The sequence below is a fragment of the Salvelinus fontinalis genome, chromosome 18 (assembly GCF_029448725.1).
Source record: "Salvelinus fontinalis isolate EN_2023a chromosome 18, ASM2944872v1, whole genome shotgun sequence".
NCBI classification, from domain to species: Eukaryota; Metazoa; Chordata; class Actinopteri; order Salmoniformes; family Salmonidae; genus Salvelinus; species Salvelinus fontinalis.
The window spans coordinates 24,706,458-24,729,327 of record NC_074682.1 but is presented as its reverse complement, the minus strand read 5'-3'; positions in this window follow the sequence as shown (position 1 = coordinate 24,729,327).

Genomic DNA, 22,870 nt, shown 5'->3' with positions numbered 1-22,870 from the left:
GATATTGTTTGTATATAGTATGTGAGTGCGAGTTTATATTCCTTAGGGTTTACATTAAAATGATAAGGATAATTATTAGCCACATGACAACAAGCACACAAACGCGCTCAAGCGCACACACACACGTCACAGCACAGAGCACCAGTAGGACAGCGTGTGTATGAAGCGGGGCAGAGAGACAATCAGGCAGGGGCAGGTAAGAGGCCCTAGTGGAACTGGCTTTCTGTGATGTTCGTTAAGAAAAGCTGGCCAATTGGAAAGCCGTGGGTAAAGCTCTTCATTACTCTGTAAACCCCCTGGTCGCTCTGCTCAAATACCTAGCCTCATTTATTTATTTACCATTCCCTCATCCCCATCCCCATCCTGGCACCAAGCGCAGGACCTCAGAATAGATGAAAGGTTTCATATGGAAAAGAGGATAAGGAAAGGAGGGGGAAGGAGATAGAGAAAAGGGTAACTTATGCTCAGTAGGAATTAACAAAGCACTTAGTAATTAAATCTAAATTGACATTCCATAATTAGCTGCTTAATTAGGAGCAATAACACAATTAGCCAGCAAGTGTCTGCTAATTGTTAGTGAGTATAAGCAAAGTTATTGTGTGTGTGGCTGAGGGAGGCATGTAAAAGAACAAATGTTAACTGTCTCTCTTTCAACAGCCCTCTCTCTCTCTCTCTCTGGTTGACTACATGGCGTCCTGAATTATACTTTCTTAAAGAAGGAACACCGTTAGATGAATGCCTGGTCTTTAGGATTCATCTCTGCTCCGCCTGCCTTTATGATTATATTCAATCCACATCACATCTATATTCAGAACAAATAAGAGTGGGGTGACACCTCCCCAACACCGCCCTTAAAAGACCAATCTCTGCCATCGAGGTGGACGCCATGGAAACGTGCCAAACCAGATCGGAGCCAGCACACTGATTATATCCCTGATAAGCCTTTTAGCTAATTACTGAGAGAGGGAGAAAGAGAGAGAGGGAGAGAAGGCTGATGGAATGGAAGAAGATACCATAGAGATGTTGGAGGAAGTGGATATCATGATGGCTACAGGCTAAACATGCCATCTTGGAATGGTGGCGTGAGGTTGTGAGAAGTAGACCTGTCATAGATTACTCCTTAAACTCTCTCCCTCTGACCTGCCCTACATTCCCCACCATCACCAGTGCTCTCCAAGCCATCAAAGCCAGAGGTCCCTGGCCTGTAGTGTATGTCTCTAAACATGAATGCACCTCTAATCTCCATAACCTTGGACCACTACACTGATCATACAGTGGACTCATACACACAAGTACACGCACAACATGTATACACACACCTACCTCCCACACTTACTCTCCAGAGGAAGATAAGCGTGTGTGTACCCATCCCTATATTAGCCAGTCTCCCAACACAAATATTTGGCTGCAGGATGAGCCATCTCAGAATGCACCAGAACATGAAATTAACCAGGAGAGAGGGTAGGCAAGGGTGCCCACACAAAACACCACCTCAGTCACAGAGAGCTAGGGAGACAGACAGACACCAAGATAGGGAGGGGGAGTAGTGATAATAGTTGACTTGCAGGTTCAACCTCCAAAGCCATGTTGTGGCTTTTCAAGTAAAGTTAAGGTATGATCTGAGCAGCCATTCTCCCAGGCAAGATCAAGAGAAAGCGAGGTAGGAGAAAGAGAGATACAGAGAGGTACATGGATTTGTTCAGTAAGTCTGTGGTTCCGGCATGAGTGAAGAGCAGTGAGGAACGGTCTTCCCAGCCTGGCCAGTCTTCCCAGCGTTCCTGCTGAGTCTCACCTGCTGAGGGACTAATTGGATCCTTATTACCATCCCTGCCTCCATCCGGGGAATTAGGATTCATATGGGGGAGAATTCCATTAATCACTCTTATTCAGCGGCCACTCCGAGGAGAAAGGGAACTCATTTCTGGGACCGCCGAGAGGCCTGCATAAAGAATATTCATGAGGAGGAAATTTTAGGTCAGGTCTAATAAAGCAGGTAATTTGTCATTTGCGCTGTTCCCACTCACCAGGTTAACCCACAGCACACACACACCGCACTTTGATTGTATCATTCGCTATGTTTTAACACCTGCTGGCTAGACTCATGTACTGTACATACTGTAGCTAGTGGTAGTTTATTGAGCGAGGCTCACACACACACACACACAGAGCGAGAGACTATACTAAACTGGGTTTGTGTGTGTCTAGCCTTCAGCAGACACACTGCTGCAATAAAACAAATAGTGAAAAACTCGTACTTTTTTTTTGCCCACAAATGAGAAAAAAATGCCCACTCCTAGATACTCCAAACAGGACCAAGGACCAACTCCGTAATAATAGCCTAGAAATAGTCCTTTGAATAAAACAGCAGTTCTAACAGTGGAAATAGCTTTTTCTTCCCCCTCCCTCTGTCTCCACTTCACAGAGTTTACTCCCCAAAAGCATTTTACTATCCCTTCTGAATCTATGCCCACCTGGCATTGCTTTAAGTCACTTAATAAATAATTTATCAATACATTTGGCGTGATTAAAATTCATGACCAGAAAGTGTTTTTAAAATAAAGTCCCAGCCCCCTCGGGGTGTCCAATCAGTGCATGGTGTTCGTTAGATCAGGAAGGAATAATTAATTGTACTTGAATCTTTAGTGAGGTCACGCAGCTGGGCACACCGCCTGTGGTGTTTAGTGTAGTGTGTTTGTGTGTCCTTGCATGCACATGCATGTTTGTGTGTGTGTGAGGTCATTCGGTAGTGGCAGACTCACTATGGTGAGCTGCTACAACATCAGTCGCTAACGCTAGCTAAACTATTAGCTTCACATGGAAATGAATGCAGGAAGTACAGAGCCCACAATCACCCTGGTCTGCCTTCACCACTCCTTTTACCAGGCCCTTTTCTCCTGTCTTCTTTCACCCCTTTTACTCTCCTCCATACATCTTGCTATCCTCATCCTACTCTCATTTTCCTTATCCCTCACTCTCCTCCACTCATCCTGTCTCCCCTCATTCTCCATCTCACTCTCAATACCCCTACCCCCCCTTTCCTCACACCCTTTCCTCACCCTACACTCCTTCCTCCTAACCATTCTCTTCTGTTCTCACCTTTGTCCCCTGTGTCTGAAACCAGCAGGGCTTTAATTTGGCTTAGATCATTATTTCTGAAGGAAACCTGAGTGTCATATAGGGGAGAGTGGGGTAAGTTTAGCCATTTCTTACATTCAGCATCACTCAGTCAAGGGACATTTTTTATTTTCTTTCTTTATTTTTATTTCACCTTTATTTAAACAGGTAGGCAAGTTGAGAACAAGTTCTCCTTTACAATTGCGACCTGGCCAAGATAAAGCAAAGCAGTTCGACACATACAACAACACAGAGTTACACATGGAGTAAAACAAACATACAGTCAATAATACAGTAGAAAAGCAAGTGAGCAAATGAGGTGAGATAAAGGCGGTAAAGGCAAAAAAAAGGCCATGGTGGCGAAGTAAATACAATATAGCAAGTAAAACACTGGAATGGTAGATTTACAGTGGAAGAATGTGCAAAGTAGAAATAGAAATAATGGTAGTAGTACTCTAACAAGGATACAGAAACATACATACACATATAATCAGAACAACAGTTTTCAGCTGTGCTAACATAATTGCAAAAGGGTTATCTAATGATCAATTAGCCTTTTAAAATTATAAACTTGGATTAGCTAACACAACGTACCATTGGAACACATGAGTGATGGTTGCTGATAATGGGCCTCTGTATGCCTATGTAGATATTCCATAAAAAAATCTGCCGTTTCCAGCTACAATAGTCATTTACAACATTAGCAATATCTACACTGTATTTCTGATCAATTTGATGTTATTTTAATGTCCAAAAAATGTGCCTTTCTTTCAAAAACAAGGACAGTTCAAAGTGACCCCACACTTTTGAACGGTGGTATACATATATATTTCAGGTTGTTTAGCCCTGGAAATAATCAGAATTAATGTGAACCTTATCATTTTGAAAACAGGTTTTCCAAAGAAAGTGGTCTCTTGGCACAACTTACCCCGGGAATGGGGTAAATTAAGCCACGGGACAGGTAAGTTAAGCCGACTACAAATTTCTTAACTGAATGAAATATTACCACTACCTCATGTCTATCTTTATTTCCCAAACACAATTCAACACAATCACCTTTTTTTATTTTAATCATTTCAATCATCTTTTAACACAGGCTTAACACCATCTTTTAACACAGGCTTAACACCATCTTTTAACACAGGCTTAACACCATCTTTTAACACAGGCTTAACATCATCTTTTAACACAGGCTTAACACCATCTTTTAACACAGGCTTAACATCATCTTTTAACACAGGCTTAACACCATCTTTTAACACAGGCTTAACACCATCTTTTAACACAGGCTTAACACCATCTTTTAACACAGGCTTAACATCATCTTTTAACACAGGCTTAACACCATCTTTTAACACAGGCTTAACACCATCTTTTAACACAGGCTTAACACCATCTTTTAACACAGGCTTAACACCATCTTTTAACACAGGCTTAACACCATCTTTTAACACAGGCTTAACACCATCTTTTAACACAGGCTTAACACCATCTTTTAACACAGGCTTAACACCATCTTTTAACACAGGCTTAACACCTTTGAACTTTTCTTAACACTTTTAACATAGGCCAAGCCCTGTCGTTACCTCATATGCCAGCGATAATTCTTTGCATTACACCTGAGAAGAAAACACTTAAATTTGCTCAACTTTCCATTGGCTTAACCATAGGCCAAACTTACCCCAAGGCAAACATTTTGACTATATTAGCCCACACAGTTACAAGGATGCACTTTCATGCTAGGTTAAGGACCTCATAATGAAGCTTATAGAGATCCCAACTGATGTATAGAACAATCTTAAAATCATATACTTTGGTTTAGATACAAGCATCATGAAACATCTAAAACAAATTAATTTGACTTTGTGAAAATCTATTTTTTGGACCTAACTTGCTTACCACTTACTGCATGTGGTTTCTTACTTCACAGACTCCCTTAAATAATGACCTCTTCCTAAATATTTCAAATTATATATTCTGTGTATGGTTTCCTAGAAACAAGGATGGCTCAACTCTGTGTGTGTGTGTGTGTGTGTGTGTGTGTGTGTGTGTGTGTGTGTGTGTGTGTGTGTGTGTGTGTGTGTGTGTGTGTGTGTGTGTGTGTGTGTGTGTGTGTGTGTGTGTTGGGCCATTTCAACATCATCATGAGTTCAATGATGGTGTACATGAAGGACATTTAGAAGGGTTGGGGAGGGGCAATTCAAATGAGATAAAATGGCCTTCCTGATTGTTGATTGGCAGATCAACACACACACACAAACACTAATTGGCGTTAAACACAGCCCCTGGTGACACATGATTGACAGCTGAGGGTCAAAGGTCAGACATGTTACTATTTATACACACACACAAACACGCACTGGCCAAAGCGAGTGAAACTATTCAATCCATCCGTGATATTTAAAGATGAAACATGCTGACGCTAAAACAGCGTACGGTTCCAGAACAGGCCAGAGGAATAAGAAAGACTGAAAACCTCCATAATGAACAGATTAAGACAGAACCTTCATTGCAGGTGTAAATAAATAAGCCAGTGGTGTCTGCCATAGAGGTGAGTCCACCCCATCATCTATAAATATCTGTCTCACCTCATGTTCACAAGCATAGTGCCCAGGAGATTTGGAAAGTCTTTAAGATATGTGCTCACTTAATCACTGGGAAAAGGGTCCCTTTGAGCTAGCCTAATATTATAATTAATTAATTCAACCAAAAAGGGGCATTACATTTCCTCTCTCTTAGGGTATTGTCTGAATACATTGACCTTTTTGGAAATAGCCCTCCAATTCTTACCAGCTTTCTGTTGCATTTACAGACTAAACTTGTTTGTATCTCTATCTCTCTCCTGCTCTCTTTCGTAATATATGGTAGAGGTTTTCACTTGGGTAGAGTCCTCCGCTTGGGTAAAGCTCTGTGCGGAGGAGTGATCCCTGGCTTGTGTGTGTGCGCGCATGTGTGTGTGTAGGTGCAAGCATGCCTGTGTGTATGTTCGTAATTTAAGTGTGTGTGCTTCCTTGCGTGTGTGTGATCCCTAGCTTTATCTCAGTGCTGTACCGTAGAGAAGAGAACAGAAACTTTTCTTATTACCGGAGAGAGGGAGAGAATAGCAGGCGACTAAGTCTCTGTCTATCTCTGTCTCTGTCTCAGCGGTAGCCCACTCCCAGGGGTATAGTGGGTCTTCTGTAACTCTGACTGAAGTTCACAAGGGTTAGGTTAGTTAGTATACTCAGGAGGAGGGGAGGGGAGGGAGGAAGGATGAGGGGAGGGAGGGGTTAAGTAGGATTGGAACAATGTCAGTTTTAGAACAGAACTTTAAAGCTCTTAGTATCAGAGTGATTGAGGACGACGGCGTCATGTCGTTATCTACAGGTCTCTGGGAATGAGAGAAGAGTGAAGAGAAAAGAAGAAGAGAATGGAAGTGTATAAATGTGTGATAAGTGCTGTAGGCTATATAATTATGCTAAGTTTGGGGGGTGGGAAAAGCTCAGCGACCTTCAGAGAGTCAGGCATAGTTCTCACTCATACACTCACCATGAAACAAAACAAATTAAAGAGGATTGGATCGCTTGTTGGATGGGTGAATAGATGGATGGATGGATGGATGGATGGATGGATGAATAGTAAAGTAACAAACAGACAAATAGATGTTAAAAGCTTAGGATAAATTAAATCTTGCGTGTCGGGGTGATAGTGACTGTGATCCTCACACCCCACAGGTATTCAAGGACGACTGTCTGTCATCTGAGAGGCTCCACTTATTGTCATGGAGACAGTTACCCAGTTCCAGTCCAACCTCTAGCTCTTTTAACAAGACAGTGTGAGGAACACGGTGAAAGTTCCTTTCTTTTCTGATCTATGCAGTGCCCAGGATGTACAGTACCAGTCAAAAGTTTGGACAAACCTACTCATTCAAGGGTTTTTCTTTATTTTTACTATTTTCTACATTGTAGAATAATAGTGAAGACATCAAAACTATGAAATAACACATATGGAATCATTTAGTAACCAAAAAAGTGTTAAACAAATTTAAATATATTTTATATTATAGATTCTTCAAAGTAGCCACCCTTTGCCTTGATAACAGCTTTGCAAACGCTTGGCGTTCTCTCAACCAGCTTCACCTTGAATGCTTTTCCAACAGTCTTGAAGGAGTTCCCACATATGCTGAGCACTTGTTGGCTGCTTTTCCTTAACTCTGCGGTCCAACTCATTTCAAACCATCTCAATTGAGTTGAGGTCGGGTGATTGTGGAGGCCAGGTAATCTGATGCAGCATCATCACTCTCCTTCTTGGTCAAATATCCCTTACACAGCCTGGAGGTGTGTTTTGGGTCATTGTCCTGTTGAAAAACAAATGACAGTCCCACTAAGCGCATACCAGATGGGATGGCGTATCGCTGCAGAATGCTGTGGTAGCTATGCTGGTTAAGTGTGCCTTGAATTCTAAATAAATCACTGTCACCAGAAAAGTACCCCCACACCATCACACCTCCTCCTCCATGCTTCATGGTGGGAACCACACATGCGAAGATCATCCGTTCCCCTACTCTGCATTTCACAAAGACACAGCTGTTGGAACCAAAAATCTCAAATTTGGACTCATCAGACCAAAGGACAGATATCCATCGGTCTAATGTCCATTGCTCGTGTTTCTTGGCCCAAGCAAGTCTTTTCTTCTTGTTGGTGTTCTTTAGTAGTGGTTTCTTTGCAGCAATTCAACCATAAAGATTCACACAGTCTCCTCTGAACAGTTGATGTTGAGATGTGTCTGCTACTTGAACTCTATGACGCATTTATTTGGGTTGCAATTTCTGAGGCTGCTAACTTTAATGATCTTATCCTTTGCAGCAGAGGTAACTCTGGGTCTTCATGTCCTGTGGCGGTCCTCTTAAGAGCCAGTTTCATCATAGTGCTTGATGGTTTTTGCGACTGAACTTGAAGTTCCTGAAATTTTCCGCATTGACTGAACTTCACATCTTAAAGTAATGATGGACTATCGTTTCTCTTTGCTTATTTGAGCTGTTCTTGCCATAATATGGACTAGGGCTATCTTCTGTACAAATAGGGCTCTCTTCTGTATTCTACCCCTATCAACACAACTGATTGGCTCAAACGCATTAAGAAGGAAATACATTCCACAAATTAACTTTTAACAAGGCACACTTGTTAATTGAAATGCATTCCATGTGGCTACCACATTAAGCTTGTTGAGAGAATGCCAAGAGTGTGCAAAGCTGTCATCAAGGCAAAGGGTGGCTACTTTGAAGAATCTCAAATGTAAAATATATTTTGATTTGTCCAAACATTTGACTGGTACTTTATATATAGGGCTAGGAGTCTATTTGGAATTTGCTGCTCCTCTGCCATCGTAATTGGCACTGCAACGGGTCCCTGTCTCCAAGAGAGTGAAAGGGGGTGGAGATTGGTTCAAGTCTCTGAGATTGGGAAAAATGCACATGCTCTCTGTATAAGGGATGGAATCAAGACAAAGTTAGCTTAGCTTCTCTGCAGTGATGTCACCTTCCCTGTGACCTGAGGTAGCCTACTGTCACCCTGTACCCCACCACGGGGGCATGGTATGGAGACTTCAGAGATCACGTATAGTACCCCAAGTATAGTACCCCAAAGTGTGTTGATACAGGTTACATACATCTTCTTATTCTCTAAAACATGTATTTACCTTAAAGCCTGATTGCTTCTAAATCTTTGATTGTACCTTATTGGGGTTGGCCCCTGTGGCAGGGTGATCTGTGTGTGGACCCTCCACTCCCCCTACTGCCCAGCTGAGTGCAGGGCACCTTCCTGATCTACAACAGTGTTTTTCTAGCCTCACTCTATGCTCTACACTGACCAACGCCATATCATGACTGAGTGCATTCACTGATGTGAAGTATCTTGATGTACACTGAACAAAAATCTAAACGCAACATGTAAAGTATTGGTCCCATGTTTCATGAGCTGAAATAAAAGATCCCAGAAATGTTCCATATGCATATTTACATTTACATTTAAGTCATTTAGCAGACGCTCTTATCCAGAGCGACTTACAAATTGGTGCATTCACCTTATGATATCCAGTGGAACAACCACTTTACAATAGTGCATCTAAATCTTTTAAGGGGGGGGGGGGGGGGGGTTAGAAGGATTACTTTATCCTATCCTAGGTATTCCTTAAAGAGGTGGGGTTCCAGGTGTCTCCGGAAGGTGGTGATTGACTCCGCTGACCTGGCGTCGTGAGGGAGTATAAAGCTTATTTCTCTCAAATTCTGTGCACCAATTTGTCTACATCCCTGTTAGCGAGCATTTCTCATTTCCCAAGATAATCGATCTACCTGACAGGTGAGGCAAATCAAGAAGCTGATTAAAAAGCATGATCATTAAACAGGTGCACCTTGTGCTGGGGACAATAAAAGGCCACTCTTAAATGTGCATTTTGTCACACAACACAATGCCACAGATGTCTCAAGTTTTGAGGGAGCGTGCAATTGGCATGGTGACTGCAGGAATGTCCACCAGAGCTGTTGCCAGAGAAGTCAATGTCCATTTCTCTACCATAAGCTGTCATTTTAGAGAATTTAGCAGTACGTCCAACCAGCCTCACAACCGCAAGCCACCTGTATAGCATTGTGTGGCTGCACAGTTTGCTTATGTCACCGTTGTGAATAGAGTGCCCCGTGGCGGTGGGGTTATGGTATAGGCAGGCATAAGCTACGGACAACAAACATAATTGCATTTTATCTATGGCAATTTGAATGCACAGAATTACCGTGAAGAGATCCTGAGGCCCATTGTGAGTCCATTTTTTTAAGGCATCTGTGACCAACAGATGCATATCTGTATTCTCAGTCATGGGAAATCCATAGATTAGGACCTAATTAATTTAATTAAATTGACCGATTTTTTTATATGAACTGTAACTTAGTAAAATCTTTGAAATTGTTGCTTGTTGCATTTTATATTTTTGTTCAGTATAATTTGTGAAATGTTGGATAAAGTCTCTGATGAAAACAGGGGCTCATGGATTGATAATGAGCTGAGAAATCAGATGGTCCAGCGTAATGATGCCAAAAAGGTAGCAGACAGATCTGGCACTCTGAAAAAGTTGTCGTAAATTAAGGCATGTAGATGTAGTGACCAAACTAAACAAATGTAAAAACAAGAGATATTATCAGCACAAAAATTATGAAGTTAAGAATGATGGGAAAAACTGTGGAGAACTCTGAATGACATAATGTGTAGGAATTCAAACATGTCTGCCTATTTTGTTGAAACAGAAGGTGTTTTTATTACTATTTATTATTATTATTTATTACTAAACCATGCGCCATTGCTAATTAATTTAGTAACTACTTTACAGGCAATGTAGACATATTGATGCCCTGAGTCCATCTGATTGCTTACTGTTATATACCTGTATAAAATATTGTATCATTAAAGAGAGGCAATGCATGCTTGAATTTCACCAAGTAGAAAAAGAGGTTGAAAATATGCTGTTGTCTCTTTCTGATGACAAGTCACCAGGTACAGATAATCTTGATGGAAAATTGCGTAGCCACAGCCAACCATATATCCACCCCAATTTGACATATTTTTAACAAGTGCTTGACATGTGGGGAGTGCCCAGAAATTTGGAAAGAGTCAAAGGTCATACCTCTACCTAAAGATAAAACAAATTCTACCTTCATTGGTCCTAACAGCCATCCTATAAGATTGCTGCCTGTGTTGAGTAAATTAATGGCAAAATCTTTATTTGGGCAGATTTTTCTCATGTAACGGTCTGATAACGGGTTAGCTGCATTCATACGGAGGTCATTCTACATGTATGGTCTTAGTGCAAATGACAGATGATTAGCTAGAGTATGGATGACAGGGAGTTAGTGGGTGCAGTGTTAGACTTTAGCGCTGCTTTTGAAGTAATTGATAGGTGAACTTGAGTGATATGGATTCACATCCACTGCTCAATCCTGGATGGAAAGCTAACTATCCAGGAGAAGGCATAGAGTTTTCTTTAAAGGTCCAATGCAGCCCTTTTTATCTCAATATCAAATCATTTCTGGGTAACAATTAAGTACCTTACTCTGATAATATAAGGCAAGTACTGGAAACAATAGAACACTATGAAATATCGGGGACACCAGGCCTGGTTTTCATAGCTGATTTTGAAAAGGCTTTTGATAAAGTACGACTGGAGTTTATATATAAATGCCTAGAATATTTCAATTTTGGGGAATCTCTTATAAAATGGGTTAAAATTATGTATAGTAACCCTAGGTGTAAAATAGTAAATAATGGCTACAACTCAGAAAGTTTTAAATTATCTAGAGGAGTAAAACAAGGTTGTCCACTATGGGCATATCTATTTATTATTGCCATCGAAATGTTAGCTGTTAAAATTAGATCAAACATTAATATTAAGGGATTAGAAATCCGTGGCTTAAAAACTAAGGTGTCATTGTACGCTGATGATTCATGTTTTCTTTTAAAACCACAACTAGAGTCTCTCCACGGCCTCTTAGAGGATCTAGATACCTTTGCTATCCTCTCTGGATCAAAACCAAATTATGATAAGTGTACCATATTACGTATTGGTTCACTAAAAAATGCACATTTTTCATTGCCATGTAGTTTACCAATTAAATGGTCTGACAGAGATGTGGACATACTCGGTATACAAATCCCAAAAGAAAGAAATGATCTCACTCCAATACATTTTTATAGAAAGTTAGCAAAAATAGATAAGATCTTGCTACCATGGAAAGGAAAATACCTGTCTATTTGTGGAAAAATCACCCTGATTAACTCTTTAGTCATATCACAATTTACCTATTTGCTTATGGTTTTGCCTACACCTAGTGACCTGCTTTTTAAATTATATGAACAAAGAAATATTCCATTTTATTTGTAACGGCAAGCCAGATAAAATTAAAAGGGCCTATTTATATAACGAATATGAATTCGGAGGGCAGAAATTATTAAATATTAAAGCACTATATCTCTCACTAAAGGCATCAGTCATACAAAAGTTATACTTAAATCCAAACTCATTCTCTAGTAAATTGGTACGAATGTCTCATCCTATGTTCAAGAAGGGCCTTTTTCCCTTTATTCAGATTACACCTGTTCACTTTCGGTTGTTTGAAAAATAAATAATCTCCAAAATATCTTTATTTTTTAAACAAGTCTTAGAAAGTTGGTTGCAATTTCAGTTTAATCCACCTGAAAGTACGGAACAAATAGTACAACAAATATTGTGGTTAAATTCAAATATAGTAATTGATAAAAAAAACTGTATTTATCGAAGAAATGTTTAAAAAAGGTATAATGTTTGTGAATTATATCATAAATAGGACTGGTGGAGTTATGTCACACATGCAGCTAACACAGACATATGGAAATGTCTGCTCTACCCAAAATTACAACCAATTAATTGCAGCATTACCACAAAAATGGAAGAGGCAGGTGGAAGGGGATAAAAGTAAGGAACTTGTATGTCGGCCCTATATTAAAGAACATAAATGGTTAAAGAAAAGTGTGATAAATAAAAACATATACCAATTTAATTTAAGGACCAAAGAACTGACAGCTGTGCCATATAAATTGCAAAATAGTTGGGAAGAGATTTTCGATGGACCCATTCCATGGCACATGGTTTATGAATTGATACGCAAAACAACGCCGGATTCAAAACTTCGAATTTTTCTATTTAAATTACTATACAAAATTCTTGCAAATAATAGAATGTTATATATATGGGGGATACAATCTTCCCAGCTCTGCAGATTCTGCTGTGAGGAGGCAGAGTCATTAGATCATTTATTTTGGTATTGTCCATATGTAGCTCGTTTTTGGTCACAGGTCCAGGAATGGCTGAAGAATTGCAACATTTGCCTAGAACTAACGCTACAGATAGCAATACTGGGGGATTTGAAAAGCCATAGTCAATCAATCAATAATATAATAATTATTTTAGCAAAAATGTTTATTTTTAATTTACAATCTGTAGAAGCTATGAGAATAGGAAGGTTCAAATCTTTTGTGAAGCATCACAGCACAGTTGAAAAATATATGGCAAATAAAAATCCGAAATGGATGATGTTGGAAGATAGATGGGAAGGGTTGAGTGGAGCTGAAGGGTGGGACTAATAACAAGATAAACAATGTAGGGCATACGGGATCTGTGAAATGTGCACAGGTGCGGAGCTTTTGTGAAATAGCACAGTTACAAGTGGAAATCAAACTGGATGGACAACAGAAATAGAGGAAGGACTAAGAACAAACAAGAGATAACTATTATAAAGTAGACTGTGTCTGTAAAATGTGTATAAGATGTATAAATTGAAAGTAAAAGCAGAAGTGTTTATTAGTTTACTCCAATTGGGGGGTCGGTGGTAGGGATTGCGGGGAATAATAATAGGTATATTCTTTAAAAAAGAATGTATGTCTATATAGGTATGTCTATGTATATATGTGTATATGTATGCATACGTGTATGGATATATATATTTACCCCCAAAAATATGGGGGATTGGAAATTATGCAGACAATTACATTGGAAGCTGATCCCCCCCCCCCCCCCCAAAAAGTACCTTACTGTGATTTCATTTATTTCAATTAAAATGGTAAAAAATAAATAAAAATAGCTTGTTAGCAAAGAGCAATTCATCAAGCAAGAAACTAGCTGTTATTGGCAGAGAGTTTTGGAACTCTTTCTTATTGGTCTATTAAATAATGAAATGCTTGTTGATGTCACCAGGCAGACCAAAACTCCATGCCACCAAAACAGGCTGAAATGTCAGGCTTGCTTTTCTAACAGCTCTTACACTAAAAGGGCATTATCATAATTTTCACTATTTCTCAGTATTATTCCATCCTCAGTGTGGAAATATATATAAAACACAGGAAATCGCGTTTTTGACTGTACTGGGCCTTTAATGGAAGTTTCTCAAACAATAATGTTATATCTAAGATGTGGCATTCCACAAGGGAGCTGCCTAGGCCGATTCCTACACTCAGTTTTTACTAATGATTTACTGTATGTAAATTTATTGAAAAAGCAAATAGGATACGTATGCTGATGACTCTACAATGTATAGTGCTACATCAGCACATGTGTTAATTGATGTACTGAGCAATGAATTAAGAACTGTGTCTGAGTGGGTTGGTATGAAGACAATTATGTTAAACATTTCCAAGACCAAATGTATTGTGTTTGGGTCTAGAAATATGCTTGCTGGTGACCCACGTTGGACGCATCATTATTCTGGTCTGGACAAAGACAACATTGTTATTAAAATGGGAAAAGGTGACAAGAAAATGCACAGAATATTTAACATCCTCCACTCTTTTTCGGGTGATTCAATCTTTAGTCCTGTCACACCTAGAACACTGTCCAGTCATATGGTTGTCTGCAGCAAAAAAAAAAACGTAAGAATAATTCCAGCTAGAACAAAAAGGAGCTGCCAGACCAGCATTTCATTGCTCTGCCCATACAAATATCAACCAAATTAATCGTAACTTCTCATGGCTTTCTCTTGAAATGTAATTATTCTCCAGTCTGGAAATGCAGTCCTGTTCAAGAAACCGCATTATTTCTTAAGCCAATTAGTGCATACCGGCAATAAAGATAATCACCAAACCAGACAGGCGAGTGTGGGGCATCTGATACCCCCCAGACCTAGGACAAATCTCCTCAAATCAACAGTTATATACAAAGCCATCACTGAATGGAACTCCTTACCAACTCATATTTCCCAAGTGAAAAGTAAATTCCCAGTCAAGAAAATATTAACATCTAATGTGATTTACCATAAGTCTGGACAGATACTGATCCCTGAATATGCTTATTGACAGTTAAATGTTACAATTCAGGTATTTTAAATGTCTGTAATGTCTACTTGTTTTTTAAATGTATGTAAATTGTAAAGTATTTTTGTCTGCAATGTCTTTTTCGTTATGTGTCAGACCCCAGGAAGACTAGCTGTCTTCATGGCGTCAGCTAATGGGGATCCTAATAAAATAAAATCACACACACAGTCACACTTATAAGATGTCCGTCCGTCCGTCCGTGTGTGTGTGTGTGTACTTGGGTGATGGCAGCTGATCTCCAAGGTCGTCCCCTGGTTCAACGCAACCTTGCTGGTTAATCCTTAATGACTGCAGAGTGGCAGCACTAAAAGAACACACACACTGTCGTTTATTCCTTTATTCTGTCCCTTCACACATTAATAACCAGGGAGGTGATTGGATCTGGCTGCTGTGAGAGGTTTCTATAGGGCTCTTATTCTTCCATCTCTCTGCCTATTACTCCATCAGGCAGCAGGTCACAGGCCGCAGCCTGGGAATACAGTTTGTGGCCCATAAAGACCCCCACAAGACTGAACAGGTTTTTCCCCCTGCCCCCTTCCCTTACACCTCTTCTTCAGCGTTCCTTGTGAAACAAAAAGTGTGTGTTTGTGTGTGTGCGTGCATGTGTGCGTGCCTGTGTCCCAAGACTGAGTGATGTCACCCTGTCCTCTCCTCTGCACATGAAAAGAATGATCCCTCTCTCTGGGTGTTAATGGTAGACACATTATTCATCTCTCCTGCCAATGTGGCTCCTTTCAGAGATGAAGGCATGTGAAGAGTCAGGGAGGAGGATTAAATATGTAGAAGAACGGACAGAGGGAAGGAAGAGAAAAAGAAGTGAAGGAATTAAGAGAGACGTGACAAGGTGTGAAAATATTAAATATGTACGTAGAGTAAGAATGGCGGATGAAGGGAAGAGAAAAAATGAAAGACTGAAGAAAGAGAAGAAGTGATAGACGGTGTGTCTGTCACAGTGGAAGCCGTCACTGAACATCCATGACCTTTTTAGATGAGAGGCCTCTTACTGCGGTGACACGACCCCCAGTGTGTCAAAGCTCTGCCTTTATTATTACCTTTCTGAGGCCTGCCATTGGACAGGGACCAAGTGCTAATTTACATCAATCCCATCAGCCCCTCATACAGTGAAAGCCAGAGGAATACATATCACTGCTGGGACTGAAAGACTATGGTAGAGGACACTACTTGTATTGGTGTTTACTTGAGATACTGTCTGAAATAGATCACAGGTTGCTTACTTACTTAGGCCCATCGTTCCCCAGGGAGAATAGGCCATCGACGACTCCTCTCTATGGCACTCTGTTCTGGGCAGTCTTCTCAATCTCGTTCTATCCCATGTCAGATGTTTTGGTGTCTGCTTCAATCTCCCGCCTTCAGGTCTGTAACCTCCAGGTGACCATGAGTACTGGAGTTTTATCTGGTCCAGTCGTGTGGTCACGAAACACTCCTGGCCCTGTGCAAATAGTAGAAGAACAAGTTACCAGGATAAAAGAAATCCCTCCTTGATGAATGACACTAAAAACATATAATCAATGCTGACCTTCATCAGACTGCATTACCCGATGACTAAAGATGCCAGCGTATAACTCACATTTTCACACAAATATCTAATTGAAGTCAATCTATGATTGATATCTTAAGTTAGGATTCGGTCTTAAAAGACTAAAAGAAGCAATCTAGCCTCAGACTCTTGCTCCAATGATTTATCAAAAAGTCATAAAGCAGCGTCTCAGCAGCCAGTTGTCTTCGTTAGGCTTTCTTTCATTATGGCTGAGACCAGCAAACTCATAAAAACGTGTCCAACCTTCTATGTTCAACTCAGCACTAAAAGCAGAGGTCTTGGGCCCATTTCAGGCTCTGTGTCAGTGGGATATGGGCTGTCAGAGGCCAGACAAGTTCACACACCAGGCCCGTGATTGACTGACTTAATGTAGGGGGGGGGGGGGGATCAATAAGCAATATCAGAAGTTTTAACACAAGGCAATACACATAAACCTTTACCAACTTCACAATGTCACTCACTCACTGTTCATTAAAGCTTCTCCTCCTCATCCCTTAGGATAAAAAGGGATACATCCATCAAAAACTCCATCAAAAACCCTGGTTTTCATAGTCATTCCTCCTTTTCTAATCCCCCTCCTTTCCTCTTCCCTCATCTCCATTTTGATGTCTGTCTATTAGTGGAGGGTGAGGCCTTCCCTGTTCTCGCATCCAGGGGCTAAATTAGCTCAATCAGCCCCCTTTCACCTCCCCTCACTGGGCCTGGAGCTGAGTGACATACTGGTCCCCTGGGAGGCGCTGGACTCATAGACATAGAGTAGAGCCCAGCGACAGATAGATAGATACTGACAGAGACAGATAAGACAGAGGGAGAGAGGAGATGAGGAATGGGAGGAGGAAAAGGAATGAAAGGGAGGAGAATGGGAGTGGCATGAAAGCTCCAGAGATAGAGAGAGAATGTGGGGCAGAGAGGGGGGCTGAGTGAGAGGGAAAGAGTGAGAGAGAGAAAAAACATGAATTCAGCCTAATCTGATACTGGGGATATTCCCAGCCCTGAATGGTGCTCCTTGTTTTCTATTTATTGAACAAGTAAAAGAATCTCTGGTTCATTTTCATCACCATCCCAGTCTCTCCTTTTTCCCCTTTCACTCTCTTCTGTTATTCATCTATGGAGCCCAGCAGTGGCCAGAGAGGGCTGTGCTGCTGCCAAGCCCAGGTCAGGGCCTGACTGTGGGTAGAGGAGGTGAACAGGCTCCCTGCTCTGTTAATCAAGGTGCGTGTGTGTTGGGGGGGGGGGGGGGGGCTGTTCTAAGGAAGCCATTTCAGCTCTACAGGGATTTATTAGACTGGGGAGTGCATTAGCATCATAAAGACCTGGGAGAATAGGGCTTTGGATGGCCGGTGTACGCCAGCCCCACACACTCTGGAGCATGTGTGTGTAAGAGGAATCGGATTGCCGTGATTTAAGCCCATAAAGAACGTTAAACGGCAAATATGGATCACCCCATGGCAGCACTGGACCTAATGAATCAGGAGAGGGACGAGAAGAAGGGTAGAAGGAGGGTGGAGGGTTCGGAGAGACCAACTACTGTACTGACTGAGGACCACTAATGAATGACAGCACACGCACACTGGGAAAGCTACAAACACACACACACACACACGACAAAGCTGAAAACCACACTCTACGCACAGACATGCACGCACACCCACAACCTCAAGGTTTTCCAATATTCTGTGACCCACCCACCTACTGTATAAACCAGATAACATTATTCATGACCCATTTTCTTTCCTGTGACCCAGCAGGAATGAGTCATGACATTGTAGGTCCCAACCCACTTAATGGTAACGTTGGATTACCACACTATCAACTGTGTGACTTTGTGTGTGTGTGCTAAAATATCAAGTATATACTCACCCAGATTTGGGAGGCATGATGGATCAGAGTTTTGACAGAGGACAGACGGACCACACCATGTGCTGAGGAGAGGGGGGTGTTGAGGGTTGGCTCAGACCAATGGGAGGATGGGGAAAACCACTGGCTCACAAGTAAAGGGAACACTAGGCCCAATAATAACTGCAGACAAAACATTGGCCACAACCCTAACTTATTCACATCTCAAAGTTTCATAAATACAAGCCCATTGACATTGATGAATGATTTGCACAAATAAACACACCCCAACCATAATATTGGCTTTCCTAATACATAATGGTTGTTGGCTTTTTTACATGGAGGCCTAGACAAACCAAAGATTGCAGGCCCTTTTCAATCTTTCTTTCTCTCTGTTCCTGTGTTGTTTTCAGATGAACTAATAATTATTGTAAATCTGTACCTGTGCTACTGTGTGTGGTGAGTGAGCCATCGTGAAATTACAGCACTCATTATCCTCCCTCCCTCGTCCTATTTTAAGCCTCTCTTCATAGGGGATAAACTGCCCTAATAAAATGGTATTTAAAAATAGGTTAATTGCATTGCAGCTCTATTCCTGTGATTGTTATGGAGAATAATGAGATGAGAGCTGTGGGGAGAGGGGGAGAGAGGGACGGAGGGGTAGAGAGAGAGCGAGTGAAAAAGAGAAAGACAGAAGGGGTTAGACAATGTGGAGGGTCTCAACCTGGAGTTTGGTGGTTCTCTGCCTCTCCCTGGTGGACAGAAATAAGAACAGCAGTGTTAGTGTCAGGTCCAGGGGAGAACTGACTGCCCCTTCTCATTGAAGCCCCGAAGTTCAATGCTGAGCACGGTACTGCAGGCATTGTTTGCAGAAAACAGGATCCCCCATTATAGAAGGGGAAAATGGCAATTTTTGTGTAAATAAGCACACATTTTGAAGCATTCCTCGTACCAATATTTTCTTCTATTATACAAGATGTATGCCTTTGAACCAATTATTATCATTTTTAAAATCGCACACAGAAGAGGTTTTAAGGATAATTTAGTAGCTAATGGCAGCCTGCAGTAACCCGGCTGGCCCTCAACTTGAGATTGAGGTACACTGAGCTAGCCTGCAATATCACTTCCTGGAATAGCTCAAACTGTGCATCGTATGTCTACATAAATCTCCCACATGACGCCATCTTAACCGACTTCCTCGGCTTCAAATGCGCTATTGAGTCTTCACATAGGAATGAATGAAGTCTCAAGTGATCAATGGCTTTCGCCCTCCCTTCGGCAAATCTGAGCAGAACCTTATCTTCCTGATTCCTGCTTACAAGCAAAAACTCAAAGCAGGAACTACCAGTGAAGCGCCCAGTGAAGCGCTCAGATGAAGCAGATGCTAAACTACAGAACTGTTTCACTAGCACAGACTGGAATATGTTCTGGGATTCATCCGATAATATTGAGTTCACCACACCTGTTACCGGCTTCATTATTAAGTGCATCGACGACGACGTCCCCACAGTGACCGTACGTACAGTACCAGTCAAAAGTTTGGACACACCTACTCATTCAAGGGTTTTTCTTTATTTGTACTATTTTCAACATTGTAGAATAATAGTGAAGACATCAAAACTACAAAATAACACATATGGAATCATGTAGTAACCAAAAAAAGTGTGAAACAAAACATACTACATTTAATATTTGAGATTCTTCAAAGTAGCCACCCATTGCCTTGATAACAGCTTTGCAAACTCTTGGCATTCTCTCAACCAGCTTCATGAGGTGACCTGGAATGCATTTCAATTAACAGGTGTGGCTTTTTAAAAGTACATTTGTGGAATTTCTTTCCTTCTTGATGTGTTTGAGCCAAATCAGTTGTGTTGTGACAAGGTAGGGGTGGTATACAGAAGACAGCCCTATTTGGTAAAAGACTAAGTCCATATTATGGCAAGAACAGCTCAAATAAGCAAAGAGAAGTGACAGTCCATCATTACTTAAGTCAATCCTGAAAATGTCAAAAACGTTGAAAGTTTCTTCAAGTGCAGTCGCAAAAACGATCTAGCGCTATGATGAAACTGTCTCTCATGAGGACCGCCACAGGAAAGGAAGACCCAGAGTTACCCCTTCTGCAGAGGATAAGTTCATTAGAGTTAACTGCACCTCCGATTGCAGCCCAAATAAATGCTTCACAGACTTCAATTAACAGACACATCGTAACATCAACTGTTCAGAGGAGACTGTGTGAATCAGGCCTTCATGGTCTAATTACTGCAAAAAAAACACTACTAAAAGGACACCAATAAGAAGAAGAGACTTGCTTGGGCCAAGAAACATGAGCAATGGACATTAGACCGGTGGAAATCTGTCCTTTGGTCTGAGGAGTTCAAATTTGAGGTTTTTGGTTCCAACCTGTGTCTTTGTGAGAAGCAGAGTAGGTGAATGGATGATCACTGCATGTGTGGTTCCCACCTTGAAGCATGGAGGAGGAGGTGTGATGGTGTTTTGCTGATGACATTGATATATTTAGAATTCAAGGCACACTTAACCAGCATGGCTACCACAAAATTCAGAAGCAATACGCCATCCCATCTGGTTTGCACTTTGTGTGACTATCATTTGTTTTTCAACAGGACAATGACCCAAAAACACACCTCCAGGCTGTGTACGGGCTAATTGACCAAGGAGAGTGATGGTGCTGCATCAGATGACCTGGCCTCCACAATCACCCGACCTCAACTTATTGAGATGGTTTGGGATGAGTTGGACCACAGAGTGAAGGAAAAGCAAACAAGTGCTCAGCATATGTGGGAAGTCCAAGACTGTTGGAAAAGCATTCCTTATGAAGCTGGTTGAGAGAATCCCAAGTGTGAAAAGGCTGTCATTGTCGTGGAGAATCGTCTCAGAAATATAACACTCTTACAAGAACTTGTGAATTCAATATAGACTTTAATACAAAGTAGCAAAGCTGAGCCCTTCCATGGAAGGACCCTATAACAGCACCGAGCCCCTCCATGGAAAGAGACTGCCTTTATAGGATTCTGTCTTTGCATAACGTATAGAGTCCCCTCCCTCTATATGAAAATAGCTTCCCTTGACTTTTCTTCATCATTAATCTTTCCATCTCAGAGCTTGCTTGTTCACGCCCACTAACGCTCATATCTGCTTTTGGTTAGGTTATAATGATGACAGAACCCTTTTCACATCCTAAAAATAATCTATGCATTGAAATCTAGAGATTAGATTAGATTCAATCTATGAAATCCTGCTATGACCTCCAACAAGCCATCAAACAGGCAAAGCATCAATACAGGACTAAGATTGAATCTTACTACTTCGGCTCTGACACTCGTTGGATGTGACAGGGCTTGCAAACTATCGCCGATTACAAAGGGAAACCCAGCCGTGAACTGCCCAGTGACGCGAGCATACCAGACTAGCTATATGCCTTCTTTGCACGGAAGACTGTGTGATCTTGCTCCCCGTAGCCAATGTGAGTATGACCTTTAAACAGGTTAACATTCACAAGGCCGCAGAATTAGACGGATTACCAGGACGCGTATTCAGTGCATGCACTGACCAGCTGGCAAGTGTCTTTACTGACATTTTCAATGCACCAAGTCTAGAACCAACAGGGCCCTGAACAGCTTCTACCCTGAAGCCATAATATGCTGAAGAGTTAACCAAATAGCATCCCAGACTATCTGCATTGACCCTTTTTGCATTAACTCTTTTGACTCATGACATACGCTGCTATGGTTTATTATTCTGTCCTTTTGCCTAGTCACTTTACCCCTACCTATATGTACATACACAAAAGGTATATGGACACCCCTTCAAATTAGTGGATTTGGCTATTTCAATTACCTCGTACCTGCACATCGACTCGGTACTGGTATCCCGTGTATATAGCCAAGTTACCGTTATGAATTATGTATTTATTCCTTTTTTACCCCCCTTTTTTTCTCTCTGCATGGTTGGGAAGGGCCTGTAAGTAAGCATTTCAGTTGGTCTACACTTGTTTTTTAGGAAGCATGTGACAAATAAAATGACAGTAGGATTAAGTTGTCCCGAGACACTCTTCATCTGCATGCATCAGAACACAATGTGTCTCTTCGGATGTTGTTAAGGTTTCCTTGATATTACTAAAGGTGCCCTCAAGGGTTGATTTCAGGCACAGTATTTTTTACTAGTTATATAAACAATATTGAAATTTTAATCACCCATTTTATGTGGAAGATAATGTTTTGTATTCTTCTGCCACTTCTGTTGACAAGGCTCTTTCAGAATTACAAATCGGCCTTTTTAGCTTTGCAGGTGTCCATTGGATGGATTGCACGATTTCTGTTTATAAAGCCCTCTTGCACAAATCTTACTTCATTGTTAACCTACAGACATACGAGCTACTAGATCCAGTGTCAGAGAAGGCTAACTCTGGAGATCCCTTTTGTCTCCGGAGTTAAGTAGACCTGCATTTAGTTTTTTGGCTCCTTACGTGGATGTTTTGGTGCAT